The 24,391-nt window shown below is 52.4% G+C and overlaps 1 pseudogene; it reads right to left on the minus strand.

The window, feature by feature from the left end:
* Window positions 1–11,235: 11,235 nt before the first annotated feature.
* Window positions 11,236–16,623, minus strand: LOC111526328 (annotated as a pseudogene).
* Window positions 16,624–24,391: the final 7,768 nt, after the last annotated feature.

Consider the following 24,391-nt stretch of genomic DNA (forward strand, 5'->3'; position numbering starts at 1 on the left):
TTTTTTTTTTTTTTTTTTGAGATGGAGTCCCACTCTGTCACCCAGGCTGGAGTGCAGTGGCGTGATCTTGGCTCACTGCAAGCTCTGCCTCCTGGGTTCACAGCATTCTCCAGCCTCAGCCTCCTGAGTAGCTGGGACTACAGGCACCCACCACCATGCCCGGCTAATTTTTTGTATTTTTAGTAGAGACGGGGCTTCACCGTGTTAGCCAAGATGGTCTCAATCTCCCGACCTCGTGATCTGCCCGCCTCAGCCTCCCAAAGTGTTGGGATTACAGGTGTGAGCCACTGCCCCCGGCCTGAAAACATTTTTAACAAAATACATCTCCCGCACAGCCCTACATCCCTTAAACCTTGAGTCAATACAGCACATGTTTTTGTGAGCATAGAGTTAGGACAAGAGTTACGGATTAACAGCATCTCAAAGCAGAACAATTTTTCTTAGTAGGGATGAAAATGGAGTTTCTTATGTCTTCCTTTTTCTACATAGACACAGTAACAATCTGATCTCTCTTTCTTTTCCCCACGATTTGTCACCTGGCTGGCTTCATTCATTACACCACCCACCTGGCTCCTGTAGGTGTTTGGGTTGGCAACCCCAGCTTGCTTTATTTATTTTTCTTTGAGACAGAGTCTAGCTCTATTGCCCAGGCTGGAGTGCAATGGCACAATCTCGGCTCATTGCAACCTCCGTCCCCTGGGTTCAAGCGATTCTCATGCCTCAGCCTTCCGTGTAGCTGGGATTACTGATGTGTGCCACCACGCCTGGCTAATTTTTGTTTTTTTAATAGTAGAGATAGGGTTTCACCATGTTGGCCAGGCTGGTCTTGGACTCCTGACCTCAAGGGATCCACCCACTTCGGCCTCCCAAAGTGCTGGGATTACCGGTGTGAACCACCGCGCCCGGCCCTCAGCATAATTTAAATGGGAAGTCCAGTGTTATCAGGACTGTCTCCTGTCATTCCAAGCCTGGGCACCTGCTTCTGGCTGAGTCATGACCCCTCTCTTCTTCCTGATGCACCCACTGGCCCTGCATGTGTACCCACCCACCTGGCACTTTCAGAAGAGTGGCTGTGACTCACTTAGACAAAAACTGCATTTTCCTGTCCTGATAGTTGAAAACTGCTTGGATGAGCCTCGACAATTTAGGGATTTGAAGGAGTTTCCCAAGCCCCTAATGTGTTCTTCCCTGGCTGAGTGGAGTGAGCCAGCCCCATGGGACTCAGTGCCCCGGCCTCCCACCATCACTTGCACCAGCCCATCTCTGTCTTCCCCCCTCCACCCCATTGTGATCAATGGGACAGGCCCTCAGGTTGCAGGGCATGAACCCATCAGAGGAGCCAGACCTCGGGCCCTGAAGGGACCTCTGGCCACTCATAGTCCCTCCAGGGAGCCCCTGGGTGTGGAGTTTGGACTCTGACTGCAGCAGGAGGAGGCCCCGGAAGGCCCCACCCTGGCTTTTCTCCTTTGCGATGTGTCTCTTTCCCGGCAAAATATGGGTCCTAGTGGCCAGTGTTCCTGGGAGCTGTCGAATCAAGTTTTCTGGATACCTGCCACTCAGCCAGCTGGTGGCACCTCTAGAAAGCTTTTCTGCTGCTGAGAACATGAGTCTGTTGAGGAAAAGCCTGCTAGATGAGCCCTCCCAGGTCCCGGCACACTGCCTGGCTGTTGCCCGGGACCACTGTCTTTACCCACCTCTTGGCTAAGCTTCAGCCTCCTTCCAGGAATGCTTCCTGGATCTCAGCCCTCTGGAGCTGTGTGTCTTCATCTGCCCCTAGTTTGCTGTGTGACTTCAGGCAAGTGGCACAACCTCTCTGCTCTACTCGCTTCGATGCCTAGAAGAATCTGAGCAGAGCACTCTGTGAAAGGAACTGCGACAGACGCAGTGGAGGGAGGGCTGGTGCCAGGAGAATGTTTATGTGGCAGCACCATGAGTACCATGAGGCCGAGGGCTGGGAGCCAGATTTCCTGTGTTCGAATTCCAGTTCTAGGCCGGGCACGGTGGCTCACACCTGTAATCCCAGCACTTTGGGAGGCCGAGGCAGATGGATCACCTGAGGTCAGGAGTTTGAGACCAGCCTGGCCAACATGGCGAAACCCCATCTCTACTGAAAATATAAAAATTAGGCAGGCGTGTTGGTGAGTGCCTGTAATCCCAGCTACTCGGGAGGCCGAGGCAGGAGAATCAATCTCTTGAACCTGGGAGGTGGAGGTTGCAGTAAGCTGAGATGGTGACACCGCACTGCATCCTGGGTGACAGAGCAAGATCCCGTCTCAAAAAAAAGAACAAATAAAAAAAACAAACAAAAAACCCACCAAATTCTGGTTCCATCGCTTGGCAGCTCCATGGCCTTGGGGACAATTATAGCATCCACTGCATAGGGTGGCTGAGAGGATTAAACAAAATCACGTGAGAGACGCACTTGGCACCATTGAGATGTTCAGGAAAAGCCATTGTTAGGATTGGCACCTGAACAGCACAGAACCTGCCAAAGGAAGAGAGAAGCTCCCAGGGCACAGGTGTCAGCTCACCCACGATTCCTACAGGTGGAGCTGCGGCTATGAAGCCTTGATTTCCAGGGGTTAAGGACCTGGATTTGGGTCACTTTCATTTCTGCCACACCTAAGCATGGCAGACCCCCAGGGAGGAGATGGGAGTAAGCTCTCGCAGGACCCCTGCCATGGTGGGTGCTGTGAGCTGCCCTCCCAGGGGTGAGTTTTCTGGGTGCTGCCACACAAAACACATGACAGGGGCTCAGATCCCTCCACCCAAACCCATACAAGGCCTTGGGCCTGTGCTCACCAAATCGGATCACGGGGATGCAGGGGGTTCACCTTCTCCAAGGAAGGGCCTGGGACACAAGAGAAAACAGGAAACTATTTCGAGAAGGTGTCAAAGCTGGGACACTAAAATTAGAGGCTTGGTTCCTAAAAAGACATTGGCGCCAACCAAGGCCTTGAAGAGGGGCTCTTCAGCACGGAATGTGACCCCAGGAAGCACGCTCACAGTTCTGGACAATGAGGTCAGCCTGCAGGGCGCATGGGACCGCCCCGTGGCCGGTGGTCATGGGCACCTCTCCCCCGCGCCAGCCCCACCTGCAGAATGCTGGAGCTGGCTCCAACCGCTTCCCGTCTGCACTGAGCCAGCGCAAGGGCAAGCAGACAGAGCCTCACGTTCCCGGCGCTGCTGCCCTTCCAGGCTGCTTTCCTTTTTTGACTGTCCCTTTGGTTCTTATGCTTTTGGCTCCATTCTGGATGTGTGTCAGCGGGTGGGATGCAGAAGCAGCAGCTAGCTTGGAGGCTGGTGTTCCTGGAAGCTGGGAGCGGGGTGGGGGGAAGTATGAACCAGGGAGGGGCCTGGTATCCCCAGCCCAGATGGGCCTAGGCTGCTGTCCCCCAGGGACAGGGAAGCTCAAAACTTTCTTTTCTTTCTTTCTTCCTTCCTTCCTTCCTTCCTTCCTTCCTTCCTTCCTTCCTTCCTTCCTTCCTTCCTTCCTTCCTTCCTTCCTTCTTTTTTGAGGCAGAGTCTTGTTCTGTCTCCCAGGCTGGAGTGCAGTGGCACGATCTCAGCTCACTGTAACCTCCATCTCCCAGGTTCAAGCGATTCTCCACCTCAGCCTCCTGAGTAGCTAGTATTACAGGCATGCGCCACCACACCCCACCAATTTTTTGTATTTTTTAGTAGAGACGGGGTTTCATCTTGTTGGCCAGACTGGTCTCGAACTCCTGACCCCAAGCGATCCACCTGCCTCAGTCTCCCAAAGTACTGGGATTGCAAGTGTGAGCCACTGTGCCCAGCCCAAGACTTTCTTTCTTTGTCTCCTCCTCTGGCCTCAGAGGAAGCTGGGGAAGTCCTTACAGAGCCAACTTCCTGGGGTGAGGCGCCAAAGGGGTCTTAGTCCCGCTGCTTGGAGATGGAAGCGGCTCCTCTCTTTCATCTCAGGGTTCCAGCCTAGAGTCCAAGGCTTCATCATTTGCCTTTTCTCTTAGCCCAAGGTGTTTTCCCACAGGAGGGAGCGTGGCAAATTTGATCCTGTCCCCATACTCCTGTTTAAATTCCCTTAGCGACTGCTCATAGCCCTGGGATGGGGTTTGAATTTTCCACCATCTAGAAGGCCCCACAAAGTCCAGCCCTGCCCAGCTCTCACTCCAAGTCCTAGACCCGTGACCATCTCTCCTGTTTTCCAACACACCAAGTTCACTGTCCCTCTCCTCCTTGCCCAACTGAGTCCCACTTACTCAATGTAATGTGAGACAATGTAAATGTCCCTCCCCTAGAGAGGCCTGCCCAGGCCGGGACATTAGGTTCAGTCTCATTGCCATCTGTTCTCGTAGGACCCTTTTTGCTGTGTGCTGGTGCTCCCCATCGGAACATCAGCTCCATGGCACCTGCCCGCTGTTGTAACTCCAGTGCTTGGCACAAAGCAGGGACTCAGAGACACACGTTGCCTTCGTTGAGGTGGAAACCAAGAGGGAAGTGCCCTGGTCACTCTTGGACAATGGGGGCCTAGAAATGCAGGGAGGTGGCTGTGCCCTGTCACAGACGGGCTGCCTGGGCAAAGGAGACTTGGTCTACCAAAGGAGGCCAGAAGGATGACACCATGGGAGAGTGCATTGCTGGAATGGAGCTTGGGGACAATGTCCACTGGTCTTACCCACAGGGCTGCCCATAGCTCAGTGGTCAGCCCCAGCGGGTCCCCTGTCCTGCCCTGCTGTTTAGCCTGACTCCATGACACCTCTCCAAGACCAAAGGCCGACAAGCAGTTGGGCCTTGAATTAGGCTCAGAGGGTGAGTGAGCTGGGGTTTCCGTAGCAAAAGGTAGAGGGAAGTGCTCAGGAAAATGATAAACATGTCTCCCCGAAACCTGGCATAGTTGTTCCCCTCTGAACCCCCATACTGTCTCCTGGATATGAGGAGAGATGGCTCAGTGGCTGTGGGGGCTCAGAGTCTGACCCTCCCTACCCCAGGTTCCCTGTCACATGCTTAGGTTTGTTAAACAGTCAGACAGGTGTGGTGGCTCATGCCTGTAATCCCAGCACTTTGGGAGGCCGAGGCGGGAGCATTGCTTGAGTCCAGGAGTTTGAGACCAGCCTGGGCAGCATGGCAAGACCTCGTTTCTATTTTTTTTTTTTTTTTTGAGACGGAGTCTCGCTGTGTCGCCCAGGCTGGAGTGCAGTGGCCAGATCTCAGCTCACTGCAAGCTCCGCCTCCCGGGTTTACGCCGTTCTCCTGCCTCAGCCTCTGGAGTAGCTGGGACTACAGGCGCCTGCCACCTCGCCCGGCTAGTTTTTTGTATTTTTTAGTAGAGACAGGGTTTCACAGTGTTAGCCAGGATGGTCTCGATCTCCTGACCTTGTGATCCGTCCATCTCGGCCTCCCAAAGTGCTGGGATTACAGGCTTGAGCCACCACGCCCGGCCTCTATTTTTTTTTTAATTAAAAAATAAAAACACACACACACACTCAGAAAAGCTGTGTTGAGTTGAATGGAGCTGCATCAGCTTTGCTTGGCTGGCTCTCTCCCAGCTCCTGCTAAGACACATTTGTCCAGGGCAGTTCTGGTTTATGTCCATCCATTGCCTGGCTTTTAATACAACCCATGTCATACCAAAGCTCCCTGGTTTGGAATTTATGTTACATAGTTATGCTATTAGGTCTAAATATGTTCATATGGAATTATCGCTAAGACAATTTAGTAATTAAATGGCTTAATAATTTAAGTAGTACAAATATGCAAAAAGTTGCATGCGCTTGTGCTATAGAGAAAAATTCATGAAGGAGGCATAAGAAATTGATCAGTGATGACTGGGAGGGGAGTAGGTGGGAGCTGAAGGACTTGGAGTTCGATGGGAGGGAGTTACCTTTAATTGTGCATCCTTTTCTATATATACAGGACATACAGAACCATATATATATATATATACGGTTTTGTTGGTTTTTTTTTTGAGACAGGGTATTACTCTTGCCCAGACTGGAATGCAATGGCATGACCTCAGTTAATTACAACATCTGCCTCACAGGTTCAAGCGATTCTCATGCCTCAGCCTCCTAACAGCTGGGACCACAAGTGCCACCATATCCGGCTAATTTTTTGTCTTTTTATTAGAGATGGGGTTTCTTTTTTTTTTTGAGATGGAGTCTCGCTCTGTCGCCCAGGCTGGAGTGCAGTGGCCGGATCTTGGCTCACTGCAAGCTCCGCCTCCCAAGTTTACGCCATTCTCCTGCCTCAGCCTCCGGAGTAGCTGGGACTACAGGCGCCCGCCACCTCGCCCAGCTAGTTTTTTTGCATTTTTTTAGTAGAGACGGGGTTTCACCGTATTAGCCCGGATGGTCTCGATCTGCTGACCTCGTGATCTGCCCGTCTCGGTCTCCCAAAGTGCTGAGATTACAGGCTTGAGCCACCGTGCCCAGCCGAGATGGGGTTTCACTACATTGCTCAGGCTGGTCTCAAACTCCTGGCCTCACGCGATCCTCTGGCCTCGGTTTCCCAAAGTGCTGGGATTACAGGTGTGAGCCACCATGTCTGGCATGATTTCTACTACTTTTTGAGAAAAGTAAACTTGAGTTCCTTTTTCCCAAAAAAAAAAAAAAAAAAGGGCCCGGCGCAGTGGCTCATGCCTGTAATCCCAGCGCTTTGGGAGGCCGATGCGGGGTGGATCACGAGGTCAGGAGATCGAGATTATCCTGGCTAACATGGTGAAACCTCGTCTCTACTAAAAATACAAAAAATTAGCCAGGCGTAATGGCGGGCGCCTATAGTCCCAGCTACTCAGGAGGCTGAGGCAAGAGAATGGCGTTAACCCAGGAGGTGGAGCTTGCAGTGAGCCGAGATCGTGCCACTGCACTCCAGCCTGGGCGAAAGAGCAAGACTCAATCTCAAACAACAACAACAACAACAAAACAAAAACAAACAAACAAATAAACTCTGCTGTCCACCTCTCACCCCTCTAATCTGAACCCCCAGGTTTGTATTTTATGGCTTGGGGCTTTTTACTTTGCTATTTTTCTACCCACTGATTTCTTTTTTTTTTTTTTTTTGAGACGGAGTCTCGCTCTGTCGCCCAGGCTGGAGTGCAGTGGCCTGATCTCAGCTCACTGCAAGCTCTGCCTCCCGGGTTCACGCCATTCTCCTGCCTCAGCCTCCCGAGTAGCTGGGACTACAGGCGCCCGCCAACACGCCCGGCTAATTTTTTGTATTTTAGTAGAGACAGGGTTTCACCGTGTTAGCCAGGATGGTCTCGATCTCCTGACCTCGTGATCCGCCCGTCTCGGCCTCCCAAAGTGCTGGGATTACAGGCTTGAGCCACCGCGCCCGGCCCTACCCACTGATTTCTGAAGTTTGGTGGGAAAATTGGTGAGATCTGGGTTTTGCAATTAATAAAATGCAAAGCAAAAAACCTGACAAAACATGCTTGGTCTTTCTGTTTTGACTACACATTCCTCGAGGGCAGGGACATTTGGGGGTCGCCTTTGTCCACCAGTGGTGAGTTCATGGTAGGTGTGAACGGGTGTTTGCTAAACTAAGCCCAGGGCGGTGAGAAGGGCGAGCAGGTCACTCACCAGCAAGAGCCCTGGCTGCCTGCCCACCTTTTCCAAGAGGCCTTTCTAACTGTCCTACCAGGGCCGCCAGACTCGGTCCATTCTGGAGCCCACTCGGGGGGCTGTGGTGAGTGGAGGCTTTCCACGCCACGGGAAGTAGCCCAGGCTTGATGAACGATGCCTTCCCGGGCGAGGGATGGAGAACAATGTACCCACTTATGTGCGGGCACAGGTGATCTCGGCTGGGGCAAAGACTCGTAGTTTACTTCCTGCTTGGCCATGACAATGACCCAAGCTGTCAGGCCCCAGGCACACTTGCACACTCCCCTCAGGGCCACACGGGGTGGGTTGGAGAATCCCAGGAATGTGTTGGAACTGCTGACAGCACTTCATGCTCTGCGTGTGATCGGCCCATGTGACTTCCTCAGGGAACTGTGTGCCTGGTGGGCTCCAGCGCCCCTGTCTTGAATCTCCCAGGTCTTCTGAGCCCCAGTGCTGGTGCTGAAGAGCAGGATGGGGTTGAGGGGGATGCAGAGATGAAATTTAATGGGCAAATCTGCTTGCCCATGGCCACTCCACTTAGTTCTTCATCCAGGGAGGGGTGGCCTAGGCACGGTGGCCAGGGATTGGCTGTGCACAGGGAACAGGAAGCCCTGAGCGGGAGTGGCCAGGGGAGGCTGGTGGTGCTCACTGCCTACAGCAGGTGTGGCCGTGGTGCTGACAAGCCCAGCTTCTCAGGGCTGGAGGCCCAGGCTCCAGACGTGCAGGCTGTGGGGCTTTATCAGCCATTAGAGCGACAGAGTTTGTGGCAATCCTGCCAGCTATGTGTGCTGACAGCCAGGAGCTAGGCGGAGTACAGCTTCCTCCCTTGGCCTCCCTGCTCCCAGCCTCGAGGCCGGGGTGCACATTGCAGGGACATTTGAGGAGAGGGGAGATGTCAGGGAGGAGAGGAAGGAAGAGATGGGCCCAGAAGCTTGTTTCTCCTGAGATTTTATTTTTCTTTATTTTATTTTTAAAGGAAATGTCTCTGAGATATATATATATACACGGTTGTTTTGTTTGTTTGGTTTTGTTTTTAAAGACAGGATCTAGCTCTGTTGCCCAGGCTGGAGTGCAGTAGTGCAATCACAGCTCACTGCAGCCTCGACCTTCTGCAAGATTTTTTTTTTTTTTGAGACGGATCCTATATCTGTCACCCAGGCTGGAATGCAGTGGTGTGATCTCAACTCACTGCAACCTCTGCCTCCCGGGTTCGCTCCATTCTCCTGCCGAGTAGCTGGGACTAGAGGCACCCACCACAACGCCCGGCTAATTTTTTGTGTTTTTGGTAAAGATGGGGTTTCACCGGGTTAGCCAGGATGGTCTCGATCTCCTGATCTCGTGATCCGCCTGCCTCGGCCTCCCAAAGTGCTGGGATTACAGGCGTGAGCCACTGCGCCCGGCCTTTGCAAGATTTTGAAACGTGTTTATACCTTCACAAAAGCTGACACCTGCTTACTGCAACAAGTAAATTATTTTAAAAGGGCTGAGGCGCTTTGAGCGGAGAAAGGAGGAGGTGAATGAGAGGGAGATGGAGAAGCACTAAGAACAAAATCCAGCCCCTTCCCCCTTTCCCCAGCTGCCTCCTAAACTGTCTCGGAGCTCTCCTCCGAGCTGCCCTCCATGTGAGTTTCCTAAGCTGTCTCAAAGCTCTCCTCCTGCCTCTGTGTGAGTTTCCTGCAGCTGCTGTGTCAAATTGCCAGCAACTTGGTGGCATAAAACAAGACAGATGTATTATCTTATAGCTCCAGAGGTCAGAAGTCTAAAATCAGTATCACTGAGCTGAAGTCAAGGTGTGGCGGGGCCGCCCCCTCTGGAGGCTCTCAGGGGAATCCTTCCTGGCCTCTGCCGGCCTTTGGTGGCTCCAGGTGTTCCTTGGCTTGTGGCCGCATCATCCCAGTCCCTGCCTCCGTGGTCACACTGCCTTCCCTGCTTCTGTGTGTGGTGGTGTCTCCCTCTGCCTCCCTCTTGTATAATAAGAACACTTCTGATCATATTTAGGGTCCATTGCATAATCCAGGATGATCTTCCCATCTCCAGAACCTAATTTAGTCACTGCTGCAAAAGTTTAGTCACCTCTGCAAAGTCTGTTTATTGCCATGTAAAGTGAGATTCGCAGGTTGCAGGGGTTAGGGAGTGGATGTCTTTGCAAGGGCATTAATTAGCCCACCCTATCCTCCCTGCTCCAGCCCCACCAGCCTGCCAGGGCTCCTCAAACCACCTACATCCCTTCCACCCCTGCCTCCTCAAGCCCTGGCTTTGGCTCTGTCCTCTGCTGTAGTGCTTTTCCTGAACTCTGGCTCTTTCTTATTTCCCTGAACTCAGTTTAAACATCACCTCCTTGAAGACAACCTCTGGCCTATTCCAAGAAAAGAGCTGTGCCCAGTTACCCTTTGTACCTGGCACATAGTAGTTGCTCAGTGCAAAAGTGTTGATGACTGAGAGGCATAGAAACCCTCTGAGCACTTGACAGCCCTGAAGGGGAAGCTGGGCTTCCTGATGCCTGGAACATTCCTTGAGCCCTTCTTGCCTTTGTTCTCCCACACCTGGGCAGAGGCTTTGTTGACAGCCCCTGCCCCTTCAGACACCAGTAACAGCCATCCGTGTTGGGCAGAGTTTGAGGTCTGTGTCCGCACTGGCCTAGGCCTCAGGAGATGGGGCCTTGTTTTTTTTCCCACCAAAGTCCATAGAGTAGGATGGGATGGGGAGGGAGGGGAAGGGAGTGGCAGCACACATGTCTAGCTTTCGCGGCCGGCCCTGGACAAGAAAGGTCACTTAAGGGACAGCGTCTCAGGGCCCAGCTCAGCAACATCTGGCTCACAGCCTGCCTTCCCAGCATGTCCCAGAGGCCCTCGAGGACAGAGTGGCAGGTGACAGCACTGACATTAGTGCCAAACTTCCTGGGCCACTGCCACCCACCGGGAGGGGCTTTGGGGAAGGCATCTGGCCTTTCTATGTCCAGTATAATAAAAATAAGAGCCGACTTTTATGGAGCACTGACTCAGCTCCAGGCTGTGCTCATTCAGTCCTCACAGTCACTGAGATAATGGCCTTCAGAGTGTAGAACCATTCGTGGCAGCTGATACGTGCCCAAGAAACACTGACTTATTTCCTGGGGGAAATTTTTTGAAGGTTCTTGGTGTCCATCTGAACACAGAAGATGGAAGGGGGGAAAGATGGAGGGGGGCGGGGGAGGGGGAGAGGGACCAGGCTGCAGGGTCGAATATCCTGGAATAAGTGCTTCACTTCCCTGGAGGTGATTTCTGGATGATTTGTCTTGCTCCGGATGATTTATTTATTTGTTGATTTATTTGGCCTTAGCTCTCTGTTTATATAGACTCTGGTTCCAGAAACAACTCGCCGGCAGCCGGCTGGCTGGACCAGCACACGCTGACCAAGCTGGACTATTGACAGGCCCATTGTGGGTTGTGCCTTGGCCACCTCCAGGGACAGTGCTCAGCTGTGACCCCAAAATAAGTTAGGGCCAGCTGGGTGGGGCGGGGTGGGGCAGGGACGGGGGCTGTATGCGCCATGTGCTGGGGGCTCGGGGCCTCAATATTGTCAAGGGCTGGGGCAGTAAAGATGGCTGAGGCGGCCCTGCCCGCCCCTAGCGGTCAGTAACAACTAGAAGCAGAGCAGCTGGGCAGGGCCGGGAGGCTCAGGCGTCCAACAGGCAGCTCTGGATCCGGTCCACCCACTGCTGGGCCGAGGGCCTATCCTGGGTACAGAAGTTGTAAGCGCAAATTGTTGTCTTCACGTCAAAGAAGGCTTTGTCCCACAAAGACCTGCACAGCAGCTGGCCCCTGCATTTCACCTTCTCCTGGTACAGCATCCCCAGTTCAATGTGCTCAGAGTCAGAGTCAAGCAGGAAGGTCCAGAACAGCGGGACATATGGTGGCAGCCGAGGAAACTAAGGTAGAATTGGCTGAACTCAAACTCTGGGGGGAACTGCAGATGGGTCTGGTGTTACTCAGTCCAGGAACTGCAGGAGGGCGGGTGTGAAGCTGCTGCTCTGCCCAGCTGGAGTGTGGGCCCCGCAGTGGCTGAAGTGATGACCGAAGGACAACTACTCCTTCTCCACCAGCAGGCGGAAGCCCTCCAGCGTGCAGTAGAAGGGGTCTGAGAGCAGCTGCACCAAGGATACCACCGGGGTGGTTATGTCCCAGCCATCCTCTAGGCCCACCAGCACGGAGGAGTCTGAATCCAGGACCTCTACCACCAGCACTGACACCTGCAGCAGCTTGCGGATTGGGGTCAGCCGCTCCAAGTCCTCCAGCGAGAGCAGGGAGGAGGCTGGGCCGGGCTCAGCAGCGGGGCAGCCCAGGACACATGCCTTCAGCAGCTTCTTGAAGTTGGCCTTCACCTGCTGTGCCTCGAATCCTCAACAGGCACCAGCTCCCACTGCCGCAGGGGGTCCGGCTGCACACCCTTGAGCTGGGCTTTGTTCCCGAGGATGTAGACGGCTGCTCACTGCAGCCACAGGAAGCCCGGGTAGGCAGGGGAGCCCTGTTGCCTGGGGTGGGGCCAGTGTATCTCTGCCAGCTAGCCAGGAGCCCATATCGGCGCCAAGCCCACTGCTGCACCCACTGGTCTGGACACTGCCCCACTTACTTTGGGGTGCAGTCTATCTGGAGGGCAAGGTCTCCATGGGGTTGGACAGTGTGATGACCCTGGCTCTGGGGCTGGGAACGTGACTGCCCATGTGGGCTGAGGAGAAGCTGCTAAGCACGTTGCATCCCGATGCATTGGCATAGCGGGGCATGGAACTGATCACAGCTTGCAAGTACTTCTCCTGCTCCAGGCTGCTCGAGTCCACCTGGGACTGGCCTGGAGAAGGTGCGTTCTGGGCCTTGAAGAGGCCGAGGACACCTCTGCCCTGCAGGCCCCCAGAGTGCAGCAGCACTGCCTTGGACTGCCCACTGCACCAGCAGACCATGGGGAAGCAGTTCTGGCGGTAGCAGCGCGACACCCACTGCAGGGCGTTGTCCTGGACACCCCGGGACACAACCAGCAGCCCCGGGTAGCTGTGGCAGATGGTGGTCAACATGCGGCTGACCAGAGAAATGCGAAAGGGCTTTGGCCCAGCTCAGGCTGCCGCTCAGGGTGCCAGCCCGAGGTGCTGGTAGTCGCGGCAGCAAGCCTCTTCCACCAGGATGCTGATGGTCATGTGGTCTGAGGGTTTCAGAGCTGAGGACGGGGTCAGCGTGCTGGGCTCCAGCTCCTCTGACACTGAGATCTCGTCCCCTGGTCCTCAGCGGGTGGCTGGCCCTGGTGCTCCCAGCTTGGGGGGATGTACGTCTTGCGAGTGACATGCTGGCGCCCGATGGTCTTCTTGGCGTTCTTGACCAGGTTGCGGGACAGGGTTCTGAGGGAAGGACCCTTGTCCTTGGTGACTCGGGGTGGCCGCCGAGTGTATGGACAGAGCCCAGAGGGAACGCCACGGTGGCTCTGACGTCCGGCGGGTCCCGCAGCTTATGCAGCTGCCTGTGGAAGTTGCTCTGGATGATTTTAAAGCTCCCTTTGGCCGGGCACGGTGGCTTATGCCCATTATCCCAGCATATTGGGAGGCTGAGGCAGGAGGATCCCTTGAGCCCAGGAGTTCAAGACCAGCCTGGGCAACATAGGGAGACCCCCATCTCTACAAAAAAATAAAAAACTTGTCTGGCTGTGGTGCTGCATGCCTGTAGTCCTGGCTATTCAGGAGGCTGAGGTGGGAGGATCACTTGAGCCCAGGAGTTTGAGGCTGCAGTGAGCTGTGATCATGTCACTGCCCTCCAGCCTGGGTGACAGAACAAAACGCTGTCTCTGAAATAAATAAATAAATGAATAAATAAATAGTCTTCTTCATTCTTGTTTGTTTTGGAGGCTGAGAACGGCTGACCTGTCTTGGTGACAGAGACCAGCCTGTGGGCATGAAACTTAAAAACTCACCCAGACAGAAGGAACTGCTCGCTCTCAGAGCACAGCAGACAGCTCTGCTGGAACTGGGATCTAAGTCAAGCAGGGAGTTGCATGGTTCTTGAAGAAATGGCTTGAATATGACCCTCACCCCAGAGTCAGAGACAAAAAAACAGGCTGATGGACTCCCAAGAACAGGAGTCATCTGTCACTTATGATGAACAAATTATATATATATATATATATATGTGTGTGTGTGTGTGTGTGTGTGTGTGTGTGTGTGTGTATTTGAGACAGAGTTTTGCTCTGTCGCCCAGCTGGAGTGCAGTGGTGCTATCTTGGCTCACTGCAAACTCTGCCTCCTGGGTTCAAGGCATTCTCCTGCCTCAGCCTCCTGAGTAGCTGGGACTACAGGCGTGTGCCACCACACCTGGCTAATTTTTGTAGTTTTAGTAGAGATGGGGTTTCATCATGTTGGCCCGGCTGCTCTCGAACTCCTGACCTCAAGTGATCCACCTGCCTTGGCCTCCGAAAGTGGTGGCATCACAGGCGTGAGCCACCATGTCTAGCCCAAATGGCATTTTTATATGATCTCTATAAGGGTTGAAGTTTTATCTGAAGCTACTTCACGTCATGCTAGAAAAGTGATCCCATTAAGACAAGCACGGTAGGTGCTGGGGTGGGAAGCAAAAGCTCTTGGTGGGCTTCGTTTCCCAAGTGCTCACACCCTGGGGCATTCCTGCCACTCTCCTCCCTCCTCAAAGCTTCCTCTGGGAGCCCAAGTGCCCGATGCTAAACCCTAACAATGAGGGCAACGTGGGGTGGAAAACACGGTCTGTCTTCTTCCCCCCAGGAATGGAGCTGAACTTCCAATGGGAAGGGATCGGTTCTCTCTCTCACCTCCTCGGGAGGAAGAAGCTGGGGTGAGAGACAAGAATTCAGCCTCAGAGGACTTTCTTTGTAGGGTGAGAAAGCCCTGGGTGTTAGGATCACAGAATCAGAGATTAGATTAGATTAGATTAAAGTTCAGCCATTACTAAGCCTGTCTGTATCCCGTGCTCCATGAATGAGGGGTCCTGTATTCCTTGTTTCTGCTGTGGTCCCAGTGCTCAGACAGGGCTTGGCATACAGCAAGCACTCACTAAATAGCTGAATGGATGAATGGATGCCTCACTTTCCTCATTTAAACAACAGAAATCATGGTACCCCCTGTATTCACTATCAGTTGCTATGTAACAAATTAGCCCCAAATTACTTGGTGGCTTAAAACAACAGTCACTTTATTCCCGCTCATAATTTCCATGGGTCAGGAATTTGGGATTTTTTTTTTAAGACGGAGTTTTGCTCTATCGCCCAGGCTGGAGTGCAGTGGTGCGATCTCGGGTCACTGCAACCTCTGCCTCCCTGGGTTCAAGCAATTCTCCTGCCTCAGCCTCCCCAGTAGCTGAGAATACAGGTGTGTGCCACCCCACCCGGCTAATTTTTTGTATTATTAGTAGAGACAGCGTTTTGCCATGTTGGCCAGGCTGGTCTCAAATTCCTGATCTCAAGTGATCTCCCACCTTGGCCTCCCAAAATGCTGGGATTACAAGCGTGAGCTGCCGCACCTGGCCAGAATCTGGGATTTTGTGTGGCTCTGTCTCAGGGTCTTTCATGCCACTGAAGTCAGACAGTGGCTGGAGTCAGAACAGGAGGGGACTGGCCAGGCGTTTCTCTCTCTTCATGGAGTCTCAGGGCTTCTCCAGCGGTTGGCTTTGGGCTTCCTCACACCATGGTTGCCCCAGGGCTCCCAGGCAAGTGCTCTGGTGAGGAAAGTGGAAGCTACTTCAATGCTATAACCTAGTCTGAGAAGTCACAGAGCGTCACTTCTGCCACAGGCCCAGGCCCATCTGGATTCAAGAGGAGGGAACGTGGACTCTGCTTCCAATGGGAGGAGTGTCGGTGTCCCATGGTAGGAGCACGTTGGTTGGGGGAGCTCGTGGCCATCTTTGGAGATTCAATCTGCCGCCTCTAGGAGGAGGCCAGACTGACATTCAAACCCACGCAGGCCGAATGCAGGCCCTGACTCTGCATCACCACTGCACGGGCTGCCCCAGGAGAGGCCAAGTCTCTCAAAGATCTGAAGCAGACTACGCGTCCTACGCAGTGAGGCCCACAGCAAATACCCTTTGCAAATACAAGATGCCTGGGTTCGTTTACCGTGGCTGTCCTAACAAAACACCACAAAGTGGGTGGCTTCAAACAACAGAAATGGTCTCCTTACAGTTCCAGAGTCCAAAAGGCTGAGACCACAGTGTGAACCGGGCCATGCCTTCTCTGAGGGCTCTAGGGAGGAGCCGTCTTTGCCTCTTCCAGCCTCCAGGGTTGCTGGGAATCGGGGGTGTTCCTTGGCTTGTACATGCACCACTGCAGCCTCTGCCTTGGCTTTTACTCGGCCTCCCCGCTGCCTGTCTGTATCTGCATCTCTCCTCTTCTTACAAGGACATCAGCCGTATTGGACCAGGACCTACCCTAATCCAGTATGATCTCATCCTAACAAATGACATCTGCACAGATCCTCTTTCCAAACAAGGTCACACACTGAGGCTCTGGGTGGACATGAATTCTGGGGACATGATTCAACTCACAATGGCCCTGTCTGATTTCCCAGTCATGCCCTGCCTATGTTCCCAGCCCCTCATGAGGCTCTACACAGCCCTTTAAATGGGGGGACATGGCTCCTGGGTCACTGAGCACATCCAGGAGGATGCAACCAGCCTCGGAGGGCCTAAAACGCTGAGCCCGAGCGGCAGTGGCCACCTTCACTGGGGAGTAGGGTCGAGGAGGGGAGACAGACAGAGGGCCTTTGGTGGCCTGCCAGCGCCTCCCTCACTTCCCACCTGTCACAGGACTTCTTCCGGTCCAGCCGGCTCTGCTCCTTGGTTGACCCTCCCAAGCACAGTGCGTCCTCTCCGGGGATGGCTCTATTAATAGCCCTCATGTGGATGTTCTGGGACGGCCATTCATGCTTCCTGTCCTCACGTGTGGCCCCCACTCTACGCCATTCATGAGAGTGGCCCCCAGGCATGGCTGGCTCCCCCCCTTTCTCCACCACCAGCACATCTGCAGGATCCAAGGTGCTGTGTGTTTGCTGTTCACAGCGACCCATGAGTGAGAGGCGGCCGTGTTCACACCATAGTTTAAGTTAACGATGCCCGGCTGGGACGTGCGCTGTGTGGCCCTCCTCAGGGACTACAGTGTGGCAGAAGAAAACACCCTGAGCTTCCTCTCTTCTCTTTCTCCTGCTGATATTTTGCTGCCCCCCACAACAATCGTTGAATCCAATGTAAGCTGTAAAAGGCAGCCTCACGAGTGCTAAGTAGGGGAGGGAAGGATGGAGAGGGGGTCTGCAGGGGCAACTCAAGATTCCTAGCATGAAAGGCAACCACTATCTATCAAGGATATTCATCCATCTAATGGGGATAATAATTTATCCTAGGGCTGTTGCTAAGGCTGAGTTAATACAGCTGAAGTGTACTAACAAGGTTAATGGCGCCCACTTGAGTTCAAATCTTTGCACACGTCCTCACCTAAATGTAAAAACTCAACAAAGAATGCAAATGAAGCCATGACTCACTCCTTCAACATTACTAGGAGACAGAAACCAAAAAACTTCAAATAATCTGCAGGTAGGAAAAAACCACCAAATACCAGCAGACCTCCCGCTGCCACTATAGGTCATAAGCAGGGTCAACAGGGCAAGGGAGGCTTAAAGGACTCAATACAGGCCGGGCATGGGGGCTCACACCGGTAATCCCAACCCTTTAGGAGGCAAAGGTGGGAGGATCACTTGAACTCAGGAGTTAGAGACCAACCTGGGCAACGTGGTGAAATCCCGTCTCTACAAAAAAAAAAGAAACAAAAAAAAATACCCCCCAAAATTAGCCAGACATAGTGGTGCATGCCTATAGTCCCAGCTACTTGGGAGCCTGAGCAGAGAGGATCACTTGAGCACAGGAGGTCAAGGCTGCAGTGAGCTGTGATCATGCCACTGCACTCCAGCCTGGGTGACAGAGCAAGACCCTGTCTCAAAAAGCACAAAACAAAAAAACCTTACATGGATTTTAAAAATACGCATTAAAACATGTAAACACAAAATATGTAAATGTAGTAAACATTGCTCAGGCAACACACCTTTGGGGAGGCTCCTTCCATGTGTCCAGTCCTGCACTAGCCATTCCAAGTAAAAAATGGCTCATGTCCTGTGCAGCTTCCATCCCAGAGGGGGAAACAGACAAGGCACTGAAGAATGTACTGAACGGTGGCCTCCAAAAAGGTGTATTCATTTCCCACCTCTTGGAACTTGTGAGTGTGACCTTATTTGGAATAAAAAGCCATTGCAGATATCATGAAATTAAAGATCTCGAGAAGAGATCATCCTGGATATAGGGTGGGTCCTAAGCCCAATGACAGGGGTCCTTATAAAAGAAAGGGAGAGAGACACTTGAGACACAGAGATGCAGAGAAGGTCATGTGAGGACGGAGTCAGAGATGGGAGTGGTGCACATATGAGGTGAGGAACGCCTGGAGCTGTCAGGAGCTGGAGGGGCCAGGAAAGATCTCCCGTATAATCCCAGAAGCAGCTTGGCCTGGACAGCATCTTGATTTTGCATTTCTGGCTTCCTGAATGATGAAAGATGCTTTTCTGTTGTTTGAAGCTGCTGAGTTGGTGGCCACTTGTTATAGCAGCCCTGGGAAACAAATGCAGGGAAGGCATTTTCCTTGCAACCAACTTCAAGATCATTGCTTGAGGCCAGCACGATGGCTCGTACCTGTAATCCCAGCAGTTTGGGAGGCTGAGGTGGGAGGATCATTTGAGGCCAGGAGTTTGAGACCAGCCTCAGCAATATAGTGAGACCCCATCTCTACCAGCCCCCACCCAAAAAAAAAAAAAAAAAAAACCCAGAAATTAGCCAGATGTGGTGGCACCTACCTGTAGTCTCAGCTGCTAGGGAGGCTGAGGTGGGAGAATGGCATAAGCCCAGGGTTTGAAGCTGCAGTGAGCCATGATCACACCACTGCACTCCAGCCTGGGTGACAGAGCGAGACCTAGAGACAAAGTCTTGTTCACAGTTGGAGGTCCACCATTGAGAGTGCAGCCAGGGCCCACCTGGAGACAGGAACCATGCCAGTTATTCTTACAGAGAGAATTTACTATATAAAAGTGTTAACTAGATATGGAAAACTTGAAAAGGCAAAGAGAAAACACTAAGTGTCACAGACAGAGAAACTACGGGAAGTAGCTACCCAGTCCTTGGACAAGGGCAATGAAGGGAAGAGGCTGAAACTGTTAAAACTTAGAAGCTTGGAGGAGGAGTCCCTTGGGGCTGGGACGCAGCCCTCTGGAGAGGATGGAAAGAATCAGAAGAAGCCAGATATTGGGGCCAGCTCTCCAGACAGGCATGGCCACACTTAATCAAAGTCAGATCATATTCTCCTTGGCTCAATACACTCCATGGCTGTCTGGGCGCAGTGGCTCATGCTTGTAATCCCAGCACTTTGGGAGGCTGAGGTGGGCGGATCATGAGGTCAGGAGTTCAAGACCAGCCTGGCTGACACAGTGAAACCCTGCCTCTACTAAAAATATAAAAATTAGCTGGGCAAGGTGGCAGGCACCTGTAATTCTAGCTACTCGGGAGGCTGAGGCAGGAGAATTGCTTGAACCCAGGAGGTAGAGGTTACAGTTAGCCGAGATCACACCACTGCACTCCAGCCTGAGCGACAGAGCGAGACTCCGTCTCAAAAACACAAACAAATAAACAACAACAACAACAACAAACACTCCATGGGTCCTATCTTACTTGGAGTAAAGTGAGTCCGCGTCGTCACTGGAAGACTGTGCTCTGTCGCACCCTGACAGCTTCTCTGAGCCCATCTCCTACCCGTCTCTCCTCACTCACTTCACTCCCCAACACTACCTTCTGGTTCTTGGATGTTTCAGACACACTTAGGGCCTTTGCACTGGCTGTTCCTCCTTCCTGGAACACTGTTCCTTTAAACATCTTTTAAATCCTATTTTATTTTTATAGACATAAGGGTCTCGCTGCTATGTTACCCAGGCTGGTCTCAAACTCCTGGGCTCAAGTGATCCTCCCGCCTTAGTTTCCCAAAGTGCTGGGATTACAGGCATGAGACACTGTGCCTGGTCTCCCTCCTGTGCCCTTAAATATATATGTATTTTTTTTTAGACAGGATTTCACTCTTGTCACGCAGGTTGGAGGGCAAGGGTGCAATCTTGGCTCACTGCTGCCACCTCTACCTCTTGGGCTCAAGCGAGTTTTCTGTCTCAGCCTCCCAGGTAGCTGGGACTATAGGACATGCCACCACCCCAGCTAAGCTTTATATTTTTTGTAGAGATGGGGTTTCACCATGTTGCTCAGGCTGGCCTTGAGCTCCTGGGCTCAAGTGATCCACCAGCTTTGGGATTCCAAAGTGCTGGGATTACAGGCATGAGCCACTTAGCCTGGCCTGTTCCCTTACAAATATCTTTCAAGTCTTTGTTCCAACATCACCTCAGTAGTGAGCTCTTTCCTTCTAAAAACCCAACTCCCAGCAGCTCCTCCCTTCGCTCGGCTTCATTTTCCTCCTTAGCAAGTATGGGCACCTTCTATATATATATGTATATATATATATTTTTTGGTCTTGCTCCATCCCCCAGGTTGGAGTGCAGTGGCGCCGTCTTGGCTCACTGTAACCTCCGCCTCCCAGGTTAAAGGATTCTCCTGCCTCAGCCTCCTGACTAGCTGGGATTACAGGCACCCACCACCACGCCCAGCTAATTTTTGTATTTTTAGTAGAGATGGGGCTTCGCCATGTTGGCCAGGCTGGTCTTGAACTCCTGACTTCAGGTGATCCACTTGCCTCGGTCTCCCAACGTGTTGGGATTACAGGCGTGAGCCACTGCACCTGGCCAGCATGGTTACCTTCTAAGACACAAAACACTCTAGTGATTTGGGTTATTGTTCATCTCCCCTCCACTAGAACAGAAGCTCCCCCAAAACAAGGATTTCATCTCTTTTGTTCATTGCTGTATCCTCAGTATCTAGCGCAGAGTAGGCATTCAGTAAATCTTGGTGGAATGAATGAGTGAATTAGGGCCTTTCCCAGGTTAAATACAGCGACTAGGGAAAGGGAACTTGTTGGCTGCCACCTCTGAGTGGCCCTGCCTGCCCTCCCTGTCCCTGTCAGGACACAGGTCATGGGGGCTGTTCTGTCCTGGAGAGAACTGGAGGCTGGCCAGCTGCTCCCTGATCCGTGGCCGTCTGGAGCCTCTGAACCCACTCTGGCCCCTCCAGCAGGAGGAAGATGCGAGCTTCTGATGGCCCAGCTCCAGTGCTGTGGGCCAGAGCAGCCAGGCAGGGAAGGAGAGCTCGGTGGAAAGGTATGTGTGAGTCACCCTCACTCCCCTAGACTGCATGTCCTGGGAGCCTTGAGGGAGCTAGTGGCTGAGGGTGGGTGACAGGCCCCCAAGAGCTACCTCAAAATAAGTCCCTAGCAGAGCCATCCTGTGGCCACCCTGGCTTCCTCCTGCCCCATTTTCAGGCCTAGGACACTCCCTTCTCCCCCACCCACAGGGCTCAGCTCAACCAGCCCTGCCCCAACAAACTATGAGAACTGTCCAAACCGCAGGCACAGCAGGTGTAACTGGGAGGCACAGCCACCGAGCTCAAGCTTGAAAACATGTGGTGGAGGTCATGTTGATGGCCGTGATGATGATGATGATGACAAAGGTATCAGTGAGAGCCTAGTCAAAAACCGATAGCACACTCACATTATAACAATTCAAGAAACATTAATAAAGGCTGTTTACAAAGATGTAGGCACAGCGTATAAAGGTATTCAGAGGCCAGGTGAAGTGACTCATGCTTGCTATCCTAGCACTTTGGGAGGCTGAGATGGGAGGATCTCTTGAGCCTGGTAGTTTAAGACCAGCCTGGGCAACACAGTGAGACCCCATCTCTAAAAAATAAAAATAAAAAATTAGTTTGGGTGGTGCATGCCTGTGGTCCTAACTACTTGAGAGGCTGAGGCAGGAGGATCACCTGAGCCCAGGAAATTGGAGGCTGCAATGAGCCATGATCACACCACTGCATTCCAAGTTGGGCGACAGAGTGAGACCCTGTCTAAAAAAATACCAAAAATAAAAATAAATAAAGGCACAGAGAGAGAGAAACCACTAGACATTGTGCACAGGGAGGCTGGGTACAGTGGCTCACACCTGTAATCCCAGCACTTTGGGAGGCTGAGGTGGGCGGATCACAAGGTCAAGAGATCGAGACCATTCTGGTCAACATGGTGAAACCCCGTCTCTGCTAAAAGTACAAAAATTAGCTGGGTATGGTGGCGCTTGCCTGTAAAACTCAGGAGGCTGAGGCAGGAGAATTGCTTGAACCCAGGAGGCGGAGCTTGCAGTGAGCCGAGATTGCGCCACCGTACTCCAGCCTGGCTTCAGAGCGAGACCCCGTCCCAAAAAAAAAAAAAAAAAAATTGTGCCCAGGGAAAACATTAACAGCCCAATTGCCACCCCTAAGTATGCAGGATCCTGACACAGAGAGAGCTGGGGAAGTGGTAGGTGCCAACGCTAGGTGGCATGGCAAGTCAGAGCTGGCAGAAAAAAAACACCCTGAGCTCCCTCTCTTCTCTTTCTCCTGCTGATATTCTGCTGCTCACCACCATTCATTGAATCCAACATAAGCCATAAAAGTCAGCCTCATGAGTGGTGAGCAGGGTAGGGAAGGATGGAGAGGGGTCTGCATGGGCGACTAAAGATTCCCAGCATGAAAGACAACCACCATCTATCAAGGATATTCATCCACCTAAAGGGGATAATAATTTATCCCAGGGATGCTTTGATGTCTGAGCTAATACAGCTACAGTGTACTAGCAAGGTTAATGGTGCCCACCTGAGTTAAAATCTTTGCACGCGTCCTCACCTAAACGTATAAGGTCAACAAAAAATGCAAATGAATCCATGATTCAGTCCTTCAGCATTACTAGGAGGCAGAACACGACAAACTTCAGATAACCTGTAAGTAGGAAAAAGCCACGAAATTCCAGCAGACCTCCCGCTGCCACTGTAGGTATTGAGCAGGGTCCACAGGTCAAGGGAGGCTTAGAAGACTCAACACAGGCCAGATGCGGGGGCTTACACCTGTAATCCCAGCACTTTGGGAGGCTGAGATGGGAGGATCGCCTGAGCTCAGGCGTTCGAGACCAACCTGGACAACCTGGTGAAACCCTGTCACTACAAAAAAAATACCAAAAAATTAGCTGGGTGTGGTGGCACAGGCCTGTGGTCCCAGCTGCTTGGGAAGCTGAGGCGGGAGAATCACTTGAGGGCAAGAAATGGCTGCAGTGTGCGGATAATTGATCCACTGCCCTCCAGCCTGGGGGACATAGCAAGACCCTATGTCAAAAAAGAAAAAAGAAAAAAAAAAAAAAGCACAGTATCAAGAGGAAGGAGAGGGGAGCAGAGTTAATAAACAAAGCACACACAGAGTCATCTTCAGAAAAGTAAGTCCGGCACTGAGTATCCAGATACCAAACACGGATTTAGGACTCAGTGGCTCACAGCGCCAGCTACAAGAAAGAAGCTTGGAAGTGAATGGCTCAAAGCAGCCTCAATAATGCATTGCCTCTGGGAGAGACTCTGATTAATGGATGAGGTCATTCATCTTCAGGACGGTCGCCACTAATTCTCTCCTTTTCTATAGATGCATGTAGTTCCCAACGGAGAGGCGGAATCCATTCCTCTGCTCTCTTATATCTGGAATTCCCTGTGAGTATTTTTGTTTTGTTTTGTTACGGGGTCTGACTGTTGCCCAGGCTGGAGTGCAGGTGATCCTCCCACCCCAGCCTTCCAAGTAGCTGGGACCGGCTAATATTTTTGTTTTTATTTTTGGCAGAGATCGTGTCTGGCTGTGTTGGCCAGGGTGGTCTCAAACTCCTGGACTCAAGCAATCCTCCTGCCTTGGTTTCCCAAAAGTGCTGGGACTATAGGCGTGAGCCATGGCGCCCGGAATCTGTGACTGTTTTGTTTTGTTTTGTTTTGAGACAGAGTTTTGCTCTTGTTGCCTAGGCTGGAGTGCAATGGTGCGATCTCGGCTCACCGCAACCTCTGTTTGCTGGGTTCAAGTGATTCTCCTGCACCTCCGCCTCCCAATTAGCTGGGATTACAGTCATGCACCACCATGCCCGGCTAATTTTGTATTTTTAGTAGAGATGGGGTTTCTCTGTGTTGTTTAGGTTGATCTTGAACTCCCGACCTCAGGTGATCTGGCCATCTCAGCCTCCCAAAGTGCTGGGGTTACAGGCATGAGCCGCTGTGTCTGGCCACCTGTTACTATTTTAACCAATAGAAAATGATGAAGGAGATGCCAGGCCAGTTCTTAGACGAGGACTGGCAGCTTCCACTTTGGACCACTTGCTGTGGGGAAGTCCATCACCAGTGAGGAACTCAGGCTGGCCACACAAGGAGGCTACATGCAGAGAGACACGATGGACCAGCCTCCATCTGTCCTGGCCATTGCAGCCCAGGTAAGAGGCATGGGTGAAATCTTCAGGTGACTCCTGACTCAGCCGCCATCCGGCTACAACCACATGGAAGACCCCAAGTGACAGTCATGCAGCTGAGCCTCATCCATCCCTAGGACCATGAGATACAAACAAGTGATTGTTCTTTTAAGCCACTGAGTTTGGGGTGGTTTGTTGGACATTGAAAATCATCAAAACAATAGAGAGTGGTGGTGCACCTTGGAGATGTGGCAATGAACAGAAGCGAGGAAATAAGGGGGTGTAACGGGCCGGGCACAGTGGCTCAAGCCTGTAATCCCAGCACTTTGGGAGGCCGAGACGGGCGGATCACGAGGTCAGGAGAT

Source organism: Piliocolobus tephrosceles, chromosome 1 (genome assembly GCF_002776525.5).
Source record: "Piliocolobus tephrosceles isolate RC106 chromosome 1, ASM277652v3, whole genome shotgun sequence".
NCBI lineage: Eukaryota > Metazoa > Chordata > Mammalia > Primates > Cercopithecidae > Piliocolobus > Piliocolobus tephrosceles.